At 37.7% G+C, this 22345-nt stretch overlaps 1 protein-coding gene and 2 pseudogenes across 1 annotated transcript in view; all 3 read left to right on the forward strand.

Moving 5' to 3' along the window:
• MAGI2 (membrane associated guanylate kinase, WW and PDZ domain containing 2) overlaps window positions 1-22345 on the forward strand; it is a 1613703-nt gene that overhangs the window by 552940 nt on the left and 1038418 nt on the right. The gene's annotated exons all lie outside the window — the stretch shown is intronic.
• Window positions 10990-11181, forward strand: LOC150001682 (cytochrome c oxidase subunit 7C, mitochondrial pseudogene; annotated as a pseudogene).
• Window positions 12689-14534, forward strand: LOC150001683 (ornithine decarboxylase antizyme 2 pseudogene; annotated as a pseudogene).

The raw sequence follows: 22345 nt of genomic DNA on the forward strand, positions 1-22345 counted from the left end.
CGCAGAGGACCGTGCACAGACACCCCTAGCCAGCTCCAGTGGGCGCCGGGCCCCAGACCGGAAAGCAGACCACTAGTGCAGGCTCTGTTCGTGCCCACCCAGATGGGTGAGGGAAGGCGAGCAGCTGCAGCGCCAGAACAGTGGGCGGCGACTCACAGATGCTCATTTCCACTGTGAACAAGTGTCCAGGGCCATGCGCAAGGGACAAGAGACTAACTCCCGGAGCTCGGCTCAGCGGGACTAAGGGCACGGCGCACGAGCGCGAAAACACCTCAGCCTGGGGACAATAGGCGCCAATCGCGGGGCAAGCTATGAGGCCGCCTGTGCGTGAAGGGACAGGACATGCGCATGTGGGGACACCTGGGCACAAATGCAGAAACACCTAGACCCGGCAACAATAGGCACCAATCACGGGGCAAGCTCGCGGGCCGCCCCGCCCGTGAAAGGGTGCCCGCACAAGGACATCTCAGCTGGCTCCAGTGGGCAGCAAGGGAATGTGCCATGCCAGCAACCGTGGGCGCACACCATTGCGGCAACCGCGGGCGCACACCAGTGATGCAAGAAACAAGAACCTCTGAACCACCACACTAGACCAGCTGTGGATGCAGAAAAAGAAGGCGACACACCAAGGCTAAAACAGAGTAAAAACATCCCATTTTTTTCCTCATTTTTTTCTCTCTTTCTTCTTTCTTTCTTTCTTCTTTAGTCTTTCTTTTCTTTCTTTCTTTCTTCTTTTTTCTTGGGATATTTTATTTTATTTATTTTATTTATTTTATTTTTTTATTTTTTCTCTTCTTTTTTCTTTCTTCTTTCTTCTTTCTTTTCTGTCTTTCTTTCTTTCTTTCTTATTTTTTTATTGGTTTTTTTCCCTTCCAAAAGAAAAACAAACTTTATCTCAAACGTGTTGCATATAACCTCTCCTTCTCATCCTTTCTCTTTAATCGTTGTTTATTCATTTGTGTGTCTAGTTTAGCCCCCCATCACTCTAAATAATAGAATATAATTACTATATAAACCCAATACAATACAATCCCACTTTCTTACTATATTATGCATTTTTCCATCCTTTTCTTCTGTTTTTATTAACATACAATGTAAATATTACCTACTGGCTTGCACAGTCTCAACTATTATTAATCTATCACCCCCTCTATCAAAAATTATATTTTGCTCCCACAAAACAACTCTTACCTATTCTTCTTACAGTATAAAAGCTCTAATCTCTTTACATTTATATTAATACGGGCTCGTTGGCTGACGATAGCGGGATAGAGAGTGGGGGACACTTCTTGAAGATGTGGGCCTCCTGCCTGGGCTGTGTGTTTATGTTTTTAACAGCATATCCAAAAAAGAACTCAAGACAAAGTGGATAGAGTGACTCTCAACCAACTAGCCAGAAGGAAGATCCTACCAAAGAACATCTGAAATATAACCAGACAGCGTAAACAAATGATATAAAGGGTAACTCAAGAACATCAGGCTCAGGATATCAAAGAGACTGCACCACTGAAACCCCCAGATTTCCCATAAAGAATCTCATACCACAAAGGAGGGAAGTCAAAGCAGACCCCCCCCCCAAAAAAGCCAAATAAATAAATAAAAACAAACAAAAAGAATCCAACATGGTAAGAAGCAAAAATAACCCCTCAATGAAAAGAAAAGAGGAATCCTCAGAAAGAGACAGATGAAATAGACATAGCCCAAATGTCAGACATGGAATTCAAAACAATGGTGGTAAAGAAGCTCAATATACTCGACATCCTTAAAAACAACTATGACAACCTCCAAGGAAGTTACCAGCAGCTCCAAGAAAATTACAGGGAACTTGCAGAGAACTACACCAGCATAAAAAAAGACATAGAAACTGTTAACAAAAACCAGGAAGAATTGAAGAATTCAATCTCTGAACTGAAAAACACAGTAGAATCAGTCAAAAGCAGACTAAACGAAGCAGAGGATCGAATTAATGAGTTAGAAGATAATGTAGAGAAAAACTCCCAGACAATACAGCAAAATGAAAAAAGATTAAAAAAATATGAACAAGATGTAAGGGAATTACAGGATAGCATGATAAGAAATAATATCAGGATCATCGGAATTAGAGAGGGAGAAGAAAAGGAGCATGGAATTGAAAAACTGATAGGAGAAATAATGACAGAAAATTTTCCGAACCTGACGAGAGAAAAAGTGATACAAGTTCAGGAAGCCCAGAGAGTTCCAATGAAGAGGAACCCCCCGAAAACGCACTCCAAGGCATATCATAATTAAAATGGCAACATTTCAAGACAAAGAGAGAATCCTAAAAGCAGCAAGAGAAAAACAGCAAATAACATACAAGGGAGCTCCAATAAGGCTATCAACTGATTTCTCAACACAAACATTACAAGCCAGAAGGGAATGGTCAAAAATATTTCAAGCAATGAAAAACAAAGGCCTACAACCAAGAATACTCTACCCAGCAAGGCTCTCATTCAAAATAGAAGGTCAAATAAGGAGTTTCTCAGACAAAGGAAGACTGAAAGAATACATCTCCACCAAAACAGCATTGCAAGAGATACTAAAGGGTGTGTTCTAAGAAAAAAGAAGGAAAGAACAAGAGAGGAGAGGAACAGAGGTACAAAGGGCAATAAATAAATACACGTCAATAATAACCTTAAATGTAAATGGATTAAATGCTCCAATTAAAAGACATAGGGTAATGGAATGGATAAGAAAACAGGACCAGCATCAGCCTGCGAGCCAAGTGTCGCTGGTTTGATTCCCAGTCAGAGCACATGACTAGGTTGTACTTAAGGTCCCCAGTTGGGGGCGCGAGTGAGAGGCAACCACATAGTGATGTTTCTCTTCCTCTCATTTCCTCCGCTCTCTAAAAATAAATAAATAATTAATTAATTAAAAAAAAGAAAAAAAAAAAAAAGAAAACAGAACCCACATATTTGCTGTCTACAAGAAACACACCTCAAAACAAAAGATTTAAACCGACTGAAAGTAAAGGGATATAAAAAAATATTCCAAGCAAATGGGCCGGAAAAAAAAGCTGGAGTAGCAGTCCTCATATCAGACAAAATGGATTTCAAAGCAAGGGTAATAAAAAGAGACAAAGAAGGACATTTCATAATACTTGAACAATCCATCAAGAAGATATGACATTGATAAACATATATGCACCCAACATAGGAGCACCCAAATACCTAAAGCAAATACTAGAAGACCACAAGAAGGATATCAACAACACCACACTCATAGTAGGGGACTTCAACACTCCATTATCAACAATAGACAGATCATCAAAGCAAAGAAACACCAAGGATATACAGGCATGAACAACACGCTAAGCCACATGGACGTAACTGACATATATAGAACTTTCCATCCCAAAGAAGCAAAATATACATCCTTTTCAAATGCACATGGGACATTTTCAAAGATAGACCACATGACAGGACACAAAACAAGCCTCGACAAATTCAAGAAAATTGAAATCATATCAAGCATCTTTTCAGACCACAATGCCTTGAAACTAGAAATCAACCTCAGAGAAAAAAATCAAAGACACCCAAACTCATGGAGATTGAATAATATGCTATTAAATAATGAATGGATTAACAATGACATCAAAAAAGAAATGAAGAAATTTCTAGAAACTAATGATAATGAGCACACGACAGCCCAAAACCTGTGGGACACAGCAAAAGCAGTCCTGGGAGGGAAGTTCATAGCAATACAGGCATATCTGAAAAGGCTAGAAGAATCTCAAATAAAAAACCTAACCATAAGCTACAAGAACTAGAACAACAACAACAAACAAAGCCTAGGGCAAGAAGAAGGAATGAAATCATCAAGATCAGGGCAGAACTAAATGACATAGAAACTAAGCAAACAATCCAAAAGATCAACAAAACTAGGAGCTGGTTCTTCAAAAAAATCAACAAAATCAACAAGCCTCTAGCCAGTCTAATCAAGAAAAAAAGAGAGAATACCCAAATAAACAAAATCAGAAATGAAAGAGGAGAAATTACGATTGATACCAGAGAAATACAAAGGATAGTTAGGAATTACTACAGACAACTATATGGCAAGAAATTTGACAATCTAGAACAAATGGACAAATTTCTAGAAACATACAACCTTCCAAAACTGAATCCAGAAGAAGTAGAAAGTCTCAACAGACCAATAACAAAGAAGGAAATTGAAACAGTAATCCAAAATCTCCCTGCACGCAAAAGCCCTGGACCGGATGGCTTCACAGGCGAATTCTACAAAACATTCAGGGAAGAACTAACTCCTATCCTCCTCAAACTGTTCCGAAAAACCCAAGAAGAGGGGAAAATCCCAAACTCTTTCTATGAAGTCAGTATTATTCTAATCCCCAAACCAGGTCAAGACACAGCAAAGAAAGAAAATTACAGGCCAATATCACTGATGAACATAGATGCTAAAATCCTCAATAAAATTTTGGCAAACAGGATCCAGCAATACATCAAAAAAGATCATACATCACGATCAAGTGGGCTTCATTCCAGGGATGCAAGGACGGTTTAATATTTGCAAATCAATAAATATAATACATCACCTAAACAAAATAAAAAACAAACATCACATGATCATATCAATAGATACAGAAAAAGCATTTGATAAAGTACAACACCCATTTGTGATGAAAACACTCAGCAAAATGGTAATAGAGGGAGCATACCTTAACATAATTAAGGCTATATATGAGAAGCCTGAGGCCAACATCATACTCAATGGACAAAAACTAAAAGCATTCCCCCTGAATTCAGGAACTAGACAAATTTGTCCACTCTCTCCACTCCTATTCAACATAGTCTTGGAAGTCCTAGCCACAGCAATCAGACAAGATAAAGAAATAAAAGGCATCCAAATTGGGAAAGAGGAAGTAAAACTTTCATTATATGCAGACGACATGATAGTATACCTAGAAAGTCCTATAAACTCCATTAAAAGACTACTCGATATAATAAGTGAATTTGGCAAAATAACAGGGTACAAAATAAATATACAGAAATCTAAGGCATTTCTGTACACCAACAATAAAATCTCAGAGACAGAAGCAAAAAAGAAAATACCATTTACTATAGCAACAAGAAAAATAAAGTACCTAGGAGTAAACTTAACCAAAGAGATGAAAGACCTGTACTCTGAAAATTACATAACATTGAAGAAAGAAATTAAGGAAGATACAAATAAATGGAAGCAAATACCATGTCCTTGGATGGGAAGAATCAACATCATCAAAATGGCCATACTACCCAAAGCAATTGACAGATTCAATGCAATCCCTATTAAAATACCAATGACATATTTCACAAACCTAGAACAAATACTCCATAAATTCATATGGAATCAAAAAAGACCCCGAATAGCCAAAGCAATCTTGAGACAGAAGAACACAGCAGGAGGAATCACAACACCAGATATCAAACAATACTACAAAGCCACTGTAATCAAAACAGTATGGTACTGGCATAAGAACAGACATATAGATCAGTGGAACAGAATAGAGAGTCCAGAAATAAACCCAGGCCTCTATGGTGAACTAATATCTGATAAACGAGGTAGGAACATAAAATGGGGTGAGAAGAGCCTCTTTAACAAATGGTGCTGGGAGAACTGGACAGGGACGTGCAAAAAAATGAAACTAGACCACCAACTTACACCACACACGAGAATAAACTCAAGATGTATCAAAGACTTAAATGTAAGACGTGACACCATAAAAGTCCTAGAGGAAAACATAGGCAAGAAAATATCAGATATCTCACGTAACAATTTCTTCACGGATACATCTGCTAAAGCAAGAGAAATAAAGGAAAAAAATAAATAAATAAATGACATACAGGAGTTGTTAGGATTAACTGAATTAACATACATCAGTTACTGAGAATGATTTTTTGTGTGTGTGTGTGCATGTGTGTGCACCCTTCTCCCGTCTCCCTCTCTGTCCCCTGCAAATATATTAATGGCCTGTTTTGTATCTTTCTCATCTCCAAGGACTTGTTCATTTACCAATAAATACTTATATCTACATTCAAATACAGGTACAATTTTAGAATTAACTACTGTTTTACAAAAGCAACCTCAAATAAGTGTGTCTGTATATATACACATTCATTTTCCTCATCTTACTTTCTCATTTACCTCTATTCTTTGTGAGTGTTCTAAGTTCTAAGTGCTTTGCTCCCTGAAATCAGTCTCTGTGCCTGTTGGGATGTTGCAGTTTATCAACATATCTCCTGTGAGCATCAGATCCTTGTGAAAGCATGGCTATGGCTCTCCCAGTTCTTCCTTCCCCCATCTCTTCTTTGCAGAGAAGCTGATAGGGTCCTTGTTGGTGAAAATATTATGTGATCAGGTGCACTATTAGCAACGCCCGACATTTTTCTCAAAGCATTCTCCATCTCTGAGCCTGTTAATTGCATCAGTCAGCAAGTCAGAGGGTGTTTCTACACATTATTATTATTAGTTGTGTAACTAGAAATGAAATATCATATGATGCATAATATGTAATATATCTCATGTTATATATAATATAAATTATTAGTTATATAACTCCCAAAAGTCTGCGTCAGTTTGAATTGACACTGCCCTTGGTTTGGAAATCTACAGAGTTTCCCAGACTTTTTTTGTCTTTGTCACTGCTCCACAAAAATGTAGAGATGCATTCATTTCTCCTCACTAGGGAGATTTGGATTCACACACAAAAGCAGGAATTCAGTTTCCATGACTTTTCTTCCCACAGAGCCCACCCAGGCAGCTTCCCCACCACCTGCTTGCCTCTTCCAAGCCTCCTCATTAATCTAGGTGCAGAGAGCAAGCATCACTAAGTTGAATATGACTGATAAACAAAGTCATTTCTATTGAAATCATGTTCCAGTCCTTCAGTGAAATATCTTCTCCGCAGGGATGCTTGGGTGGCAGAAAGGAAAATCACCTTATTTTTCTGATTAGTATGCTTTGCACTGTTGGAAAACATTCTTAGCATGGACCTTGACCCCAGGCAAGTAACATGATCTCTGGTTTAATGTTATGAAAGCTTAACCCCAAAGGCAAACTAGACATCACTAGTTGTACATTCTTAATAATACACACTTAATGTGTTGCAATCATAAATATAGATAAAATAAGTTAGTGAAAATATACTGTTAAAGTTTAATGAAAAATTGTTAAGATATTTAAAATATTATATGACAAGTAAAATTATGAAGTTGTGCAGAGAGAGATAGAATAATCTCTTGAATACAGAGAGTGACGAATAAATCTTTGTCATAATTATTAGACATCTGTGGTCCTTAGCTTCAATGTTAATTCCATAACATCTTTTAAAAATATTTTTAAATATCGATAATTTTGAATATCTACTTAAAAAAATGTTATTGATTATGCTGTAATAGTTGTCATAATTTCTTTTCCCTCTGCTCCCCTCCACCCAGTTGTCCCCGCTTTTAGTACATGTCCATTGGTTGTGCATATAGTTCTTCTCAACCTCTTCCTGTCTACTGCATTCCCTCCTACTCTACTTCTTAATTCCTACATCATCTCCCTCCATTTTTCCCCTTCCCCCTCTCTGCTGACCTCCCCTCAGTATGTTCCCCATACCTATAGTTCTTTTTCCACTCTTGTTGCCTACTTAGTTTGCCTTTGTTTCGATTCCCTAGCTTCTGTTGTTGGTTGTTGTGATACGGTTTTTATTTTAATGTTCATAGTTTTGATTCTCCTTCTTCTAAACCGGTCCTTTTAACATCTCATATAACAGTGGTTTGGATCTAATGAACTCCTTCAGTTTTTCTTTGTCCTGGAAACACTTTGTCTGCCCTTCTATTCTGAATGACAGCTTTGCTGGATAGAATATTCATAGTTGTAGGTTTTTGCTTTTCATTACTTTGAATATTTCTTGCCAGTCCCTTCTTGCTTGCAGAGTCTCCTTTGAGAAATCAGCTGATAGTATTATTGGGACCCCTTTGTACATAATTCTTTTCTTCTCTCTTGCTGCTTTTAAGATTCTCTTTTTATCTTTAATTTTTGACATTTTGATTCTAATGTGTCTTGGTGTGGTTCTCCCTGGGTCCAATTTTTTTGGAACTCTCTGTGCTTCCTGGACCTGTAAGTCTATTTCCTCCCCCAAGTTCAGGAAGTTCTGCTTCATTATTTTTTCACATAATTTTTCAATTTCTAGTTCTTCTTCCCCTTCTGGCAAACCTATAATTCTAATGTTTGTTCGCTTACAGCTGTCCCAGAGGTTTCTGAGCCTCTCCTCATATTCCTTACATTTTGTTTCCTCTTTCTGCACTGGTTTGTCCCTTCCCTATGTTTTGATTTGTTGATTTGATCTCTGGTTTTTGTTTCCTCACCACTTTTATGTGTTTTTGTTCATTTCAACAGGACTAGCTTTCATTCCTTCCCCTCTGTGTTCAATATCTTTTTTAATAATTAGTTTTATTTGTTTGTTTGTTTATTTATTTATTTTTAGAGAGGGGGGAGAGGAGAAAGAGAGGGAAAGAAACATCGTTGTGTGGTTGCCTCTCACTCGCGCCCCCAATTGGGGACCTGACGTGCAACCTAGTCATGTGCCCTGACTGGGAATCGAACCAGTGACACTTGGCTTGCAGGCTGATGCTCAATCCACTGAGTCACAGCAGCCAGGTGTTCAATATCTTTTGTTAATTCTGTAAGATGCCTTATGACTATAGCTTTCAACTGAGCCTCAGAAAGGTTTTCTATTTGTTCATCAGTTAATTCCTTTGTTTTTTGGTTAACTGCGTGATAGGTATTTCAATCATTTTTCCTGTCATTCTGACCATTTTTGTTTATCTTTCCTCCTTGGGTGCACCTCCTACGCTATCGGGTGTAGCGCCCTGAGCACTCGTCACAACCCGGCGACCTTTTTTACCACACTGTGGCGCTTTGTGTGGGGGTGGGGGTCCAAGATGGATTTCTGCCGTTACTCTCCTCTGAGAAACCAGGAGCCTCTTCTTTTGTCCCCACACCCTCTGGGCCTCACAGTCCAAGGCACTGGGGGTCTGCTTTCCCCAGCATTGGAATCGCGAACTGATGGGACTTGACCGCAACCGGGACTGCTCCCCTGGCATTTCTTGCAGTCCCGCTGCTATCCTTGGTGCTGCCGTTTCATCCCTCCTACACATCTGGACAAGCACCGCTTCTTTATAACTTCATACGCTGAACTTCCATGTAGTTTTATTTTCTGGAACTTCTGGTTATTTCTGGTTTGGGGGTAGTTGTAGTCCTTAGTTGTGGAGGGGGACAGAGCATGTCAGTCTAAGCCTCCATCTTGGCTGGAAGTCCTAATTCTTAATGATCTACAGTTGAATATTTGTCTTTACAACATAAAATTAGCCGTTGTATTTTTTTCCCTTATATTGATGAGGCAAAACCATATTTGTTGTTTTAAGAGTAATATTGATTGATTTAGTTGAAATTTTAATATGGGGAAATATTCCCATTCATTATAATTCTCAATATCACCAAGGTGAAGAATAACTTAAAGAATATAAAAAACTTCAAAGTTTTGTCCCTTAGAGAAGGATTTCCCCTAGTTTTTTAGTATTTTCAATATTTAATTTAGAGATGAAACATGGGGATAAAATAACTCAGGATAAGGGTATGGCCAAAAAGAAACCTGAAGAAGACTCCTTAAAAAATCATGGCTCATAAACTTAGCCTTGTCCTAAATGGACAATCATGCTAAGAATGAGTATAGGCTTCTGATGCATTAAAAAGTAGGTTTCTATATATTCTATTACCCACAAATCACCCTCTCTCAACCCTACTGCCCCTCTTCACAATTTTTGTCTCTTGTTTGAACTACTTAGTAACAATCATTATAGCTTTTAATTTAAAACTTCCAAGTTATTATGACCTTTAATTTAAATTCCCCTGCTTTTATTTTATCTCTTCTTCTAAGCAATTCTTCTCTCCTTAAATATTTTGAAGCCAAAATATTAGCCTCTATTTAATTAACTTTTTTTTTTTGGACCAAGGCATTTTCTTTTTTTTATTTTTGGTTTTTCAATTACAGTTGTCCCCTTTTCTCCCAATTTCTCTCCCTCACCTAACCCACCCCCTCTCCCATAATCATATCCCTCCCCGTTGTCCATGTCCATGAGTCATTTATATATGTTCTTTGACTAAACCCTTCCCTTACTTTTGAATTGATGTTTTAAGATTCTTCAGGTATAATCCTAGTAGTGGAGTCGCTGGTTCGAAAGGCAGTTCTATTTTTAATCTTTTGAGGTAATTCCATACTGTTCTCCATAGTGGCTGCACCAGTCTGCATTCCCACCAACAGTGCAGTAGGGTTCCCGTTTCTCCACATCCTCGCCAGCACTTGTTGCTTGTTGATTTGTTGATGATGGCCATTCTGACTGGTGTAAAATGGTATCTCATTGTGGTTTTTATTTGCATCTCCCCGATGGCTAATGATGTTGAGCATTTTTTCATGTGTCTATGGACCCGCTGTATGTCCTCTTCAGAGAAGTGTTTGTTCAGGTCCTTTGCCCATTTTTTAATTGGGTTGTTTGTTTTCTTGATGTTGAACCGTATCAGCTCTTTATATATTTTGGAAATCAGTCCCCTGTCTGTGATGTCATTGGCAAATATGTTTTCCCATATGGTTGGTTTCCTTTTCATCTTGCTGATGTTTTCTTTTGCTGAGCAGAAACTCTTTAGTTTGAAGTAATCTCATTTATAGCTGGTACACAAAGAGGTTAAATAATTTACCCAAAGCCACACAGTCTCTATGTGGGTTCATACCCAATCTTTTTGGTGATAGAGTTCATGCTTCATTCCGCAGTCTCCATGTCATTCAAATAATGGTGTTGCTTCATTTCCTGTCTTCCCTTTCCATACTTTCAGGAAGGGGAACAAAGTCATGAAAAAAGGACTTAGTGTGATAGTGCCATTTTTTCCACTTTCAGTTACTGTGCCTTTTGCAGGGCTTCCAACAACAAAATGTGGGGACAGAGTATTCAGAAATTCACAACCTCTGTGGTCGGTAGGAGCCACTCTGAGGAAGGCCCAGGGAAGAATTTGCCATTTTCGGTGGAAAACAACTGGCAGTTACTAGCTATGATGACTCTATACTTTGTATCTGGATTTTCTGCACCTTTCTTTATAGTAAGACACCAACTGCTTAAAAAATAAGGATGTTTTAGTTAATACATGAAACATATATGAAAAGGAGCACTTTAAGAAGTGCAGTCTCTTTGAAAAATGGATCAAACTGTTGAACTCAACATACTATATGTGTTTGTAAATAAACTTATGGCATGAATCCCTAATGCCTCCTCTCTGGAAAATAAAATAAAATAAAATACTGATATTGCAATCCATAGGTTCGTATGAACCCATCTCTATGATTCTCTCTGAAGTTTAATTTAAAAATTTAAACTGAATTCCAAGGTTGACAGAAAATTCAGGGGAATGGACTTGCCTAGTGCTGGAGGCAACAGAACTCCTTATAAGGATGCCTGAACGCTGATAAGCGACTCTAAACATGATGTCGTTTCACCAGGAAATAAAATCTCATTAATATCAGCCTCTCTGCATATGCCATTATGGAGCCAACTTTTATTCTGTCACTGCCAATGAAAGAATGCAGTGAGTGAATGGAATGGCATATGGGAAATTTTAAGGAGAAATATTTATTTATTAAGATGTATATCATGCTTTTGAATTTTAAAAGCATGCATTTGCATATAATTAATATATTTGTTATAAATGGGTCACATCTGTCCCTAGCTTAACCCCAGTAAAACTTTTGCTTACTAATTTTTGTGAGAGTCCCATAGTTTCAATTATTATGTTATAAAATCGCATTAAAATTAAAATGTCCAATAAGTCCATTTTTTCAACTAACTCATATGGAACCTCTCCAATTAATATTAATATAGATTATTGAATTGATAGTTTTAAAGATACTTAACATTTTCTTAACTTTGTTGGAATATTGTTATACTATTAATTGATGTTTTTTCCTATAGTAAATAGTTATATTGTGTAATATTTATGGTAAAACATTATGAGCAAATAAGATCATAATATGGGAAGTTGATTTCTATTAAATCCTGCATAACCTATTCCTTTTAAAACATAAACTAATGATAAACAAGTCTCTCCTAGTCTGATTTATTGTTCTGTATAAATGAATTAATATACTTGCTTAATGTTCTACATGCTTAAAGCCTTCAGGACATTTGGTCCTGTATAAAATGTCCACTGAGACTTTTGGTGCATGCCAAAAGTTTGCTATTCACTTAGTCTTGGTTTTGCTGCCCTGGTCAAGTGGATCAGTTGGTTGGAGCATCATCTCATATACCAAAAGGTTGCAAGTTTGATTTCTGGTCAGGGCACACATCTAGGTTGTGGGTTCAATCTCTGGTCAAGACACATACAGGAGGCAACCGACTGATGTTTCTCATTCACATCGAAGTTTTGCTTTCACATCAATGCTCTCTCTCTCTCTCTCTCTCTCTCTCACTCACTCTCTCTCTCTCTCTTTCTCTCCCTCCCTCCCTCTCTTTAGGGTCAATGAGCATGTCTTGAGTAAAGATTTAAGGAAAAAAACAAACTTACTATTGCTTGATAGAGTGAGTACCTCACTATTACATTTTGTATGATAAAATCAAGAGTAAGTAGAGTTGGGAGGCAGGCGCTCGCTGAGGCAGGAGGAGGGCTCTGGGCCCGCGGCCTGACAGGGACTTAACCCGCAGAGATTGGCCCCGCGCGCGCGCGACCCCACACCCACCCACTCATCCACCTACCCACTCCCTGCGCCGCCTCCTCCCACCCTGAGCAGAGCCGCCGAGGATGATAAACACCCAGGACAGTAGTATTTTGCCTTTGAGTAACTGTCCCCAGCTCCAGTGCTGCAGGCACATTGTTCCAGGGCCTCTGTGGTGCTCCTGATGCCCCTCACCCACTGTCGAAGATCCCCGGTGGGCGAGGGGGCGGCCGGGATCCTTCTCTCTCAGCTCTAATATATAAGGACGAGAAGCTCACTGTGACCCAGGACCTCCCTGTGAACGATGGAAAACCTCACATCGTCCACTTCCAGTATGAGGTCATCGAGGTGACAGTCTCTTCCTGGGATGCAGTCCTGTCCAGCCAGAGCCTGTTTGTAGAAATCCCAGATGGATTATTAGCTGATGGGAGCAAAGAAGGATTGTTAGCACTGCTAGAGTTTGCTGAAGAGAAGATGAAAGTGAACTACGTCTTCATCTGCTTCAGGAAGGGCCGGGAAGATAGAGCTCCACTCCTGAAGACCTTCAGCTTCTTGGGCTTTGAGATTGTACGTCCAGGCCATCCCTGTGTCCCCTCTCGGCCAGATGTGATGTTCATGGTTTACCCCCTGGACCAGAACTTGTCTGGTGAGGACTAATGGTCAGAGGATACTTTGCCCAAGAGCCACAGAGGGGAAAGGGGAAGTTAGGCAGCCCTGGGACAGAGTTGGGGGCTCCTTGCTATTTAGGGAAGGATGCCAAGGGGCTCAGGGTAAGGGTTGCCTATTGTGTTCTTGGAGTTGACTGTTGAAATTGTTTTCCATAAAGAACAGTATAAACATATTATTCACATGTAATCACCAATAGTAAATGAAGATGTTTATGAACTGGCATTAGAAGCTTTTTAAACTGCGCTGTGTGATGAGTAGGGGAGGACATTGCTTAGAGGGAGAGGAACTGTCTGGGTCCAGGGCAAGGCCTGGAGGGCTGGTGGGCAGCATTGTCAGGCTCAGGCCCCCTGCTGTTGGGTTTTCTTTTTTGGTTTCAGACTTGTGTATTTCTTTCCTTGCTTCCTGTCACCCCAGGGGCTCCTGAATATCAGCTTTTTAGCCCCCGCACAGCAGTGTCCTTGAGTTGTTTGTTGACACTCCACCTGGGCTTCTCCATGTGCATTTGTGTCCGGCCTGGAGAAAGCAGGTCTGACCCCCTCCTTCTTTACAGCTTAGTGTTATTCTGGCATTTGGTTAAGCTGGTTTAATCTTTTAATGTTGTCAGTGCATTTTTAATAGGGGCATTGAAGTTCACTCCCACCACCAGGGCTTTTTTTGGGGGGTGCCTGGACCTTAAAAGACCCTAGCCAAACTCCAATTCTCAGTTCATGGCCAGGAGTTCTTGCTCCTGGCTACAGGCCCAGGCCCCAGCATGTCTCCTTCCTAGGGTCACAAAGAGCAGAGAGGAGGAGGAATAGCAACTCAGGGCCTCTGGACTGACTGAGGGGGGGAATCTTTCTAAGAACTGGATGCCTCTGCCTGGCTGAGTATAGTGCTAACTGCACCCCCCCACCCCCCACCCCTCTAACAGGTTCTGAACAGTGCCTGAGACCCTTGCTTCACAGGGCCTAGAGGTGGGACTGGGGCTGTAGAAGTGGCCTGCCCTTTTCTGTTTTTGAGGAACAGCTTGTTCTAAGAGGGGAGGAATGGAGAGATCTAGTCTGGGTGAGGGGGGTGGGGGTGTCAGGGAGGCAAGTGTGTTGTGTTACTGTGTCAATAAACTGATTTAAAGTTAAAAAAAAAAAGAGTAAGTAGAGTTGTTCTCATCATTAACATGACAACATATCCAACTTAAGCAATTTAGCAAATATTTTAAAAGAAAGACAACCACTACATCATAAAATGGTATACATTTTAAAAATATATTATGTGAAACAGCTTTTTAGATATGTACCCCTAAATTTACTGTTTTTCATAACTAATTGAAGTAATGGGTACTCTTTATGGAGAACAAATAATCCTTTGGAAATCTCTGCATGTTTAATTTTTTGTTTCAATTTTATTTGTAAAATAAGTTTTATGAGTTACATGGAACATGCATTTCTTCTGTTTAAGGGAAAACAGGTCATTTTTATACCAAGTTATTCAGGAAATATATATCTGATATTTTAAATTATTTGCAGTTATTTGCAGTTTATTGAATAAGATTAATGACTCCCAAGAAAAATATAACTCAAATATATTAACTATTTTTTTACACACTCAACAAGTATATCTTCAAATGGAAATATTTTAACTTTGTTTCCAATAATTATGTGCAATTAAAAAAATAAGTTGATATCTATGTATCATGCATGGTATTTGGGATAAATATTGGTCTACAGTTCCATGTTTTATTTAAGGCCAAAATGATAAAGGCATAAGCTGGAGCTGGTTGGTGTTTGATCATCAAATGTTTATTAAGCACCTAATATAGGCACAATAGTATATTAGGAATGTTAAAATGCACAATTCCTTTTTTTCAAATTCCTGTCCCTGGTTTGTCTAATTGATTATTCTATGGATGCCTAACATGTTGAGATTATGTAAAGAACAAGTTTTGCACATCAAGACTAAATGCTGCGATTCATCCAGGATTGCAAATAGAACTGCAGGACTCATGATCATGTATGTAGTATATAATAAGGAAGCTTTGGATAAGGTAGGGTTTACCACATGAGAGGAAAATATGGCCAAGAATGAAACAAAGAAAAAAAAACATTCAAAAAATGTATCCTAGAGATTACAAGGACGGTTTCTTCCCTACCACATTTGACCTGTGGCTTCTCTTCTCCACAGTCACACACAATCGGCTTGGTTCCCATTCTGCATGCTCTGCAGGAGACACCACATTTAACCCCAACCTGTTTGATTTCCACTAACTTGATGGTGACTTAATGTCTTTCTTCAGACTTAAAATTCCTACAAACCAGGCCCACATGTCCACTTATCAACAGAACTGTATTTAGTATGTATTTCCCTCTCCAAACCTACCCCTCTTATTTTTACTATTACTTCCTCCTTCACTTTCATTTAACCCAGACATTTAAGATCAATCCTAGACTCCTTCTTCTTCCTCCATTTTCTATATCTAATCAGTCACCATGTCATATTAGTAAAAATCCCATATTTGACACGGTTTCAGAACCTAGAATAGTAATGTCAGAGGTTGCTAATTTCTTTAGAATGAATGATTGAATGGGAAATCAATTACTTTTCTTTTTCTCTCTCTGAACTTCTTACTTTGCCTTATTCTCACCAGAGCCTGAGCCAGGATATTTGGAAGCACTGTGTACTAAAACCTCCTGGTCCCGGTTTTAGTAACTCCTCCACATCATTCCTCGCACTGTTGTCAAGTGAAGTTTTTGAAATGGGAACACAATTATACATTGCCTCAGAATGTAACAGAACAAAGTCTCGATCCTTGGGCATGATATATAAGCTGAAAGTGTAAGAACCCGCATTATTGACTGTCTGGACTCCATTGCAACTTCACCTCTTTCCCTTACTGGTACTTGGGATATAGTCAAAGTTCTCTAAAGATGCCTTTTTTTTTTTTTCCTTGTCCCCTTGGACATTACTCTATGCTTTCTGCTCTGTCTGCTCTGTTTCATTCATTTCATTTACCTGGTGAATTCCTATTTATCCTACAAAGTTCAATTTTATGCATCCCCCTCCTTCATGAAACTTCCATTCAGGCCCTCAGATAGTGTAGATTTACTTTGTGTTCTTGATTATGATAATTATTTTATTATATTATAAATGGCTTTTCATGTTTCTCTTCCATGCCAATAAGGAACACATTGGTGTTCCTTAAATTTTGGTATTCCTGTCATCTATTATGGTATATAAAACATAGGGATTAGTAAATGTTGAATGAAGGAATTCTATACAAGACAATGGGAGTAGAGTTCTGAGTTACATTTATTTGTTATTATTAAATAATAATTGCTACTACATTGAGCACTTAATTTATGTTAAGCCTTGTACATATATTACTTTATTTAGTCCTTAAAATAACTTCACAAGATATTGTTGTTTCTATTTTATAAATGAGGAGCTAAGACTGAAAGAAATTAAATAGCATATCCATGTCTTATAACAGTACATAACAGGGACTTGAACATCTGCTATACTCCATAGTTGCAATTCTAAACCATATGCTCATGTCTGAACTATGTATCAAGGATTATGCATAATCTATCTCTCTTATATTAAAAAATAATGTCACAATAATAGTGAATCCTAATTCAAAATCATTAGTATATTCATATATATAGTCAGACTCTTCCCTCAGATTTCCATATAATTTTCTCCTTTATTTCCTTCTGCTCACACATCATTTTCTCAGAAAGAATCTTCCCTGACAACCCCAACTAACATAGCAAACCCACCCCTTATTGTGCCTTTACCTCCACCCTTACCCTGATTTGTTGTTCCTTGTCCTTCATTACAGCACTAATGCCTGGCAGTTTCTTATAGTTTATTGTCTATCTCCTTCCATAATAATGTAAGTTCTTGGCAAGCAGGGACCTTGCACTGTCCTAGCAATAGTGCAAGGTCTGCCACATAGTACCCACAAAATAAATATTTGTTGAGAGAATGAAAAAGTGGTTAACTATACTGTATGCCAGTAGGTATGAGATGAAGCAAATGAATTCTTTAAAAGAAAATTTTTACAAAAATCCAACTTTACAGTCCTGAAAATTGAAGAGTAAAATGGTTGAAATATTTTTATTTTGAAATAGAGATTTAGAGAAGTTTGTAAAACAATAATAAAGGAAAGTTCTTTTCATCCTTCAGTAAATTTTTGTTTTGCAAAAAGACTTAGAGTATGCTCTCCTTATGTGTAAAGATTCCCTAGGGAACTCAAAATATAATTTTATTTCTGTGCATCTTTCCAACGGAACTTTGGAATAGAACTCTAGCAACAATTGCACACTATGGAACTCATTGCCTAATTCAGTAAATGAACCAGCTGAATAGGCTTTCCTTAGTATTCATTCACACTATTATAGAATTGCCAGTATATTTGCAAAAATAAATTTCACATTTATTGTATTTGCAGCTGGTGGTTGGCAGTGTTCACGATCCTTCTTTCTTTAATGACTGATTAAATCACCAGAAGCACTTCACACCACAGACCCCTCTGCCTTCTCTCTTATAAGTAGTGTCCTCTGTAATGATAATAGCAGGAACAAATAGTGATAACCTCATATAAAGCTCTAAATAAGTGGAGATATTGTAGAAAATTTTGTCCATGGTGTTTTATTCACCTGCTTCTCCAGCTACACAATCTACAAAATGATTTTTAAAACAACATGTTTTAGACATAGCAAAATTTATTTATTCTATAATTAAGTAATATTTTTAAAATGTCTCCTGTATTTTCTGCCTGTTATTCTGATGGTATTTAGGAAAAAAATTACTTCATTGCCATGATATTCTACTCTAACTTATAAGAAAGTGATCTGTCTCTTTGACATCGTTAAGGTAATGGAAAATACAGCCCAAGTTTCTTCTCATCCTTTAAATGTCGACTACTAAAAAAATATTTCTTTGCTCTACAGAGATACATTTAAAAATATTTATCTAGTTGTTTTCACTCTTCTACCTTTCTTCTTTAATAATATCTTTCTTCATGTCTGAGAAAAATTCACGAATCAAGAGCTTTTCCTAATAAAGAATAATATTTATTAAGGAAATCATGTTCCAATGCCTTTAATTTCAGGCATCAGTTTCTTTAATCCTGTGTTCTTTCTGTGGAATGCAATATACATGAAGAGTGAAACCATTTTTAGTTACCCCAGGGCACAGAAGACACATAAATTATAATAATTTGATTATAAAAATTAAAATAATTATTTTATACACATTATGTTTTAGGTTATTTGACAAACAAATAATATAAAATGTATTTTGTTCACTTTACTAAGAATTTAAAGTAAACTGTTCATGCTGTGGTAAAAGCCTCACTAATTGGCATTTGTCAATGTTAACTCATTAGATTACTTTTGTGCTTTGTAACTGAACATCTAGTATTAGAGATGAGCCATTTTTAAAATGTGTGAATGATTGAAATGTCAGTTTTTCAAACATTAACAAATGTTTATTTATTCTTTATTTATGGTGGGAGCTGGGCCTCTTTTACTGGCATATTCTCTTCCCTTAAATTTACAGTCCTTTTGAAGGGATAGGGAAGTACACCATCAATTAACCATAACTGCTGAGGCTTCACAAGTAGTTTGATTACCTTTTATTAGCATGAGCTCAATCTGCACACAAAACACCCAAGTATTCTAGGATTCCATTAAAGGGCTATGCTCCTAATGCTCCTAAAAGCAATACTTTCCCAGTTTTTCCAGGCATTCCAGTCACATTGTGCACACAGGGTCCATGGAGTTTCTGATTCATGACATCTGAGGGGACACTGTGCCATGGAGTCTGCAAGTATAAGTGCCCCAGATGATACGGATCTGGGAACTTTAAGACATAGACTAGGTATAAAGTTTCAGATATGTAAGGTTAAGTTTTAGAGATCTACTGTACAACATAGTACTGGTAGTTAACAATACAGTATTGTGAATTTCAAAATTGATTAAGAGGGTAGATCCCCTGTTAAATGCTGTTATCACGAAACAAACAAAACAAAACAAAGATGCACAGAAAAACTCTGAGAAGTGTCCAATATGTTTGTTACCTTGATTGTAGTGATGCATCACTGGTGCTCACATATATCAACTTGTAAAATAAGAAAAAGAATTAGGGTAAAACTCATTGCACTTTTTCACTTTCTATTCCTTTTTACTTAATTTTAACTTTATAGTATTTTTCCATTACCATTTAGTCCCCCTATTCCCCCTCCCCCCCAGGAATCATCGCACTGTTGTCCACATTCATGTTCATGAGGACCTTTTTGTTTTTGCTCAATCTCTACACCTCCTCACCCACTCCTACTAGCTGTCATCCTGCTTTCCATCTGTGAATCTGTCCCCATTTTTCTTGTTAGTTCAGTTTGTTCATTAGATTCCACATATGAGTGAAATAAACTGGTACTCGTCTTTCTCTGACTGGCTTGTTTCATTAAGCATAATATTTGCTAGGTTCATCCATACTGTATCAAAGGGTAAAATGTTTTTCTTTTTTACAAATGAGTAGAATTCCATTGTGTAAATGTCCCATAGTTGTTTTATCCACTGATCTGTTGATGGACACTTGGGCTTCTTTCATGTCTTGGTGATTGTAAATAATGCTGCAACAAAAATAGAGGTACTTACATTCTTTCAAATTAGTGTTTTGGGTTCCTTCAAATATATTTCCAGAAGTGCACTGTTGAGTCAAAAGGCAAGTACATTTTTAATTTTATGAAGTACCTCCATACTGCTTTCCACAGTGGCTGTATCAGTCTGCATTCCCACCAACATTGCAAAAAGGTTTCTATTTCTCCACATCCTCACCAGCACTTGTTGTTCATTGATTTATTAATGATAGCCATTCTGACAGGTGTGAGATGATATCCCATTATGGTTTTAATTTACATTTCTCTTATGATTAGTGACCTTGAGCATTTTTTCATATGTCTATAGGCCATTTTTATGTTCTCTTTGGAGAAGTGTCTATTCAGGTCCTTTTCCTATTTTTTTATTTTGTTGTTTGTTTATTTGGTGTTGAAATTTGTAAGTTCTTTATAAATGTTGGATATTTACTCCTTATCAGATGTATTGGTGAATGTTTTCACATTTTGTGGGGTTTCTTTTTATTTCATTAATAATTTCCTTTGCTGTGCAAGAACTTTTTAGTTTGATGCAGTTCTATTGGTTTATTTTTCTTTTGCTCTTCTCTGGGGAGATAATTCCAATAAAAAGTTGCTAACTGTAATGTCCGAGATTTTACTGCCAGTTTCCTTCTACAATTTTTATGGTTTTGGGTCTCATACTTAAGTCTTCATGCTATTTCAAAAATATTTTTGTATGTGGTGTAAGAGGGTGGTCTAGTTTCAATTTTCTGCATGTATCTGTCCAATTTTCCCAACACCACTTATTGAATAAACTGTCTTTAGCCCATTGTATGTGCTTGCTTCCTCTGTCAAATATTACTTGACTATAAAGGTACAGGTTTATTTCTTTTTTAAGTATATTTTATTGATTATGTTGTTACAGTAGTCCCAATCATTTCCCTTTGCTCCCTTCTGCCCAGTACCCCCCTTGTCTCCAGCACTACCATCTCCCCTTAGTTCATGTCCATGGGTCATACATATAAATTCTTTGGCTTCACCCTTTCCTATATTATTCTTAACTTCTTCCTGTCTATTTTGTGCCTACCAATTATGCTTCTTAATCCTGCACAATTTCCCCATTTCTCCCCCTTCCTCCCTCAGCTGATAACCCTCCAAATGATCCGCATACCTATGATTCTGTTCCTATTCTGGTTTGCTTAGTTGAATTTTGTTTTTATTTTTTAGATACAGTTTTTGATAGTTGTGAGTTTGTTGTCATTTTACTGTTCATAGTTTTGATCTTCTTTTTCTTAACTAAGTTCCTTTAACATTTCATAATATAGTGGCTTGGTATTGATGAACTCCTTTAGCTTTACTTTGTCTGGGAAGCACTTTATCTGCCCTTCCATTCTAAATGATAGCTTTGCTGGATAGAGTAATCGTGGTTGTTAGGTCCTTGTTTCTCATCACTTTGAATATTTCTTGCCAGCCCCTTCTTTCCTGCAAAGTTTCTTTTGAGAAATCAGCTGAGAGTCTTATAGGCATCCCTTTGTAGGTAACTCTCTGCTTTTCTCTTGCTGCTTTTAAGATTCTCTCTTTTCTTTCACCTTTGGCATTTTAATTATGATGTATCTTGGTGTGGTCCTCTTTGGGTCTAGCTTGTTTGGGACTCTATGCTTCCTGGACTTGTATGTCTATTTCCTTCACCAAATTTGGGAAGTTTTTCTTAATTATTTTTTCACATAAGCTTTCAATTTCTTGCTCTTCCTCTTCTCCTTCTGGCACACTTATTATTTGGATGTTGGCACATTTAAAGTTGTCCCAGAAGTTCCTAATCCTCTCATCATTTTTTTCAATTCTTGTTTCCTCATTCTGTCCTGGTTGACTGTTTTTCTCTTCCTTATGTTCCAAATCATTTATTTGCTCCCCAGTTTTCTTCCCTTCACCATTGGTTTTGTGTGGATTTTTCTTTGTTTCATTTAGCATAGCCTTCACTTCATCCCTTATGCGTTTGCCATACTTAACTATATCTGTCAAGCCTGTGAGCATCTTTATCACCAGTATTTTGAACTCTGCATCTGTTAGGTTGACTATCTCCTCGTCACTTAGTTCTCCCACTGGAACCTTGATCTGTTCCTTCTTTTGGGCCATACTTCTCTGTCTCCTCATCTTGACATGATCCTAAGTTGTTTGCCTCTGTGTCTTAGGTAGAGGTGTCACATCTATTAGGTTGTAAGGGGAAGAGCATTAGGTATTTCTCATTACAGGGTACCTGTTTCACCATATTGTGGTGCTGGATGTGGCAGGGGCACTTTAGAGGGAATGCAGCTAGCTTGACACTC

Source organism: Furipterus horrens, unplaced genomic scaffold (genome assembly GCF_987537825.1).
Source record: "Furipterus horrens unplaced genomic scaffold, mFurHor1.1.pri manual_scaffold_9, whole genome shotgun sequence".
NCBI lineage: Eukaryota > Metazoa > Chordata > Mammalia > Chiroptera > Furipteridae > Furipterus > Furipterus horrens.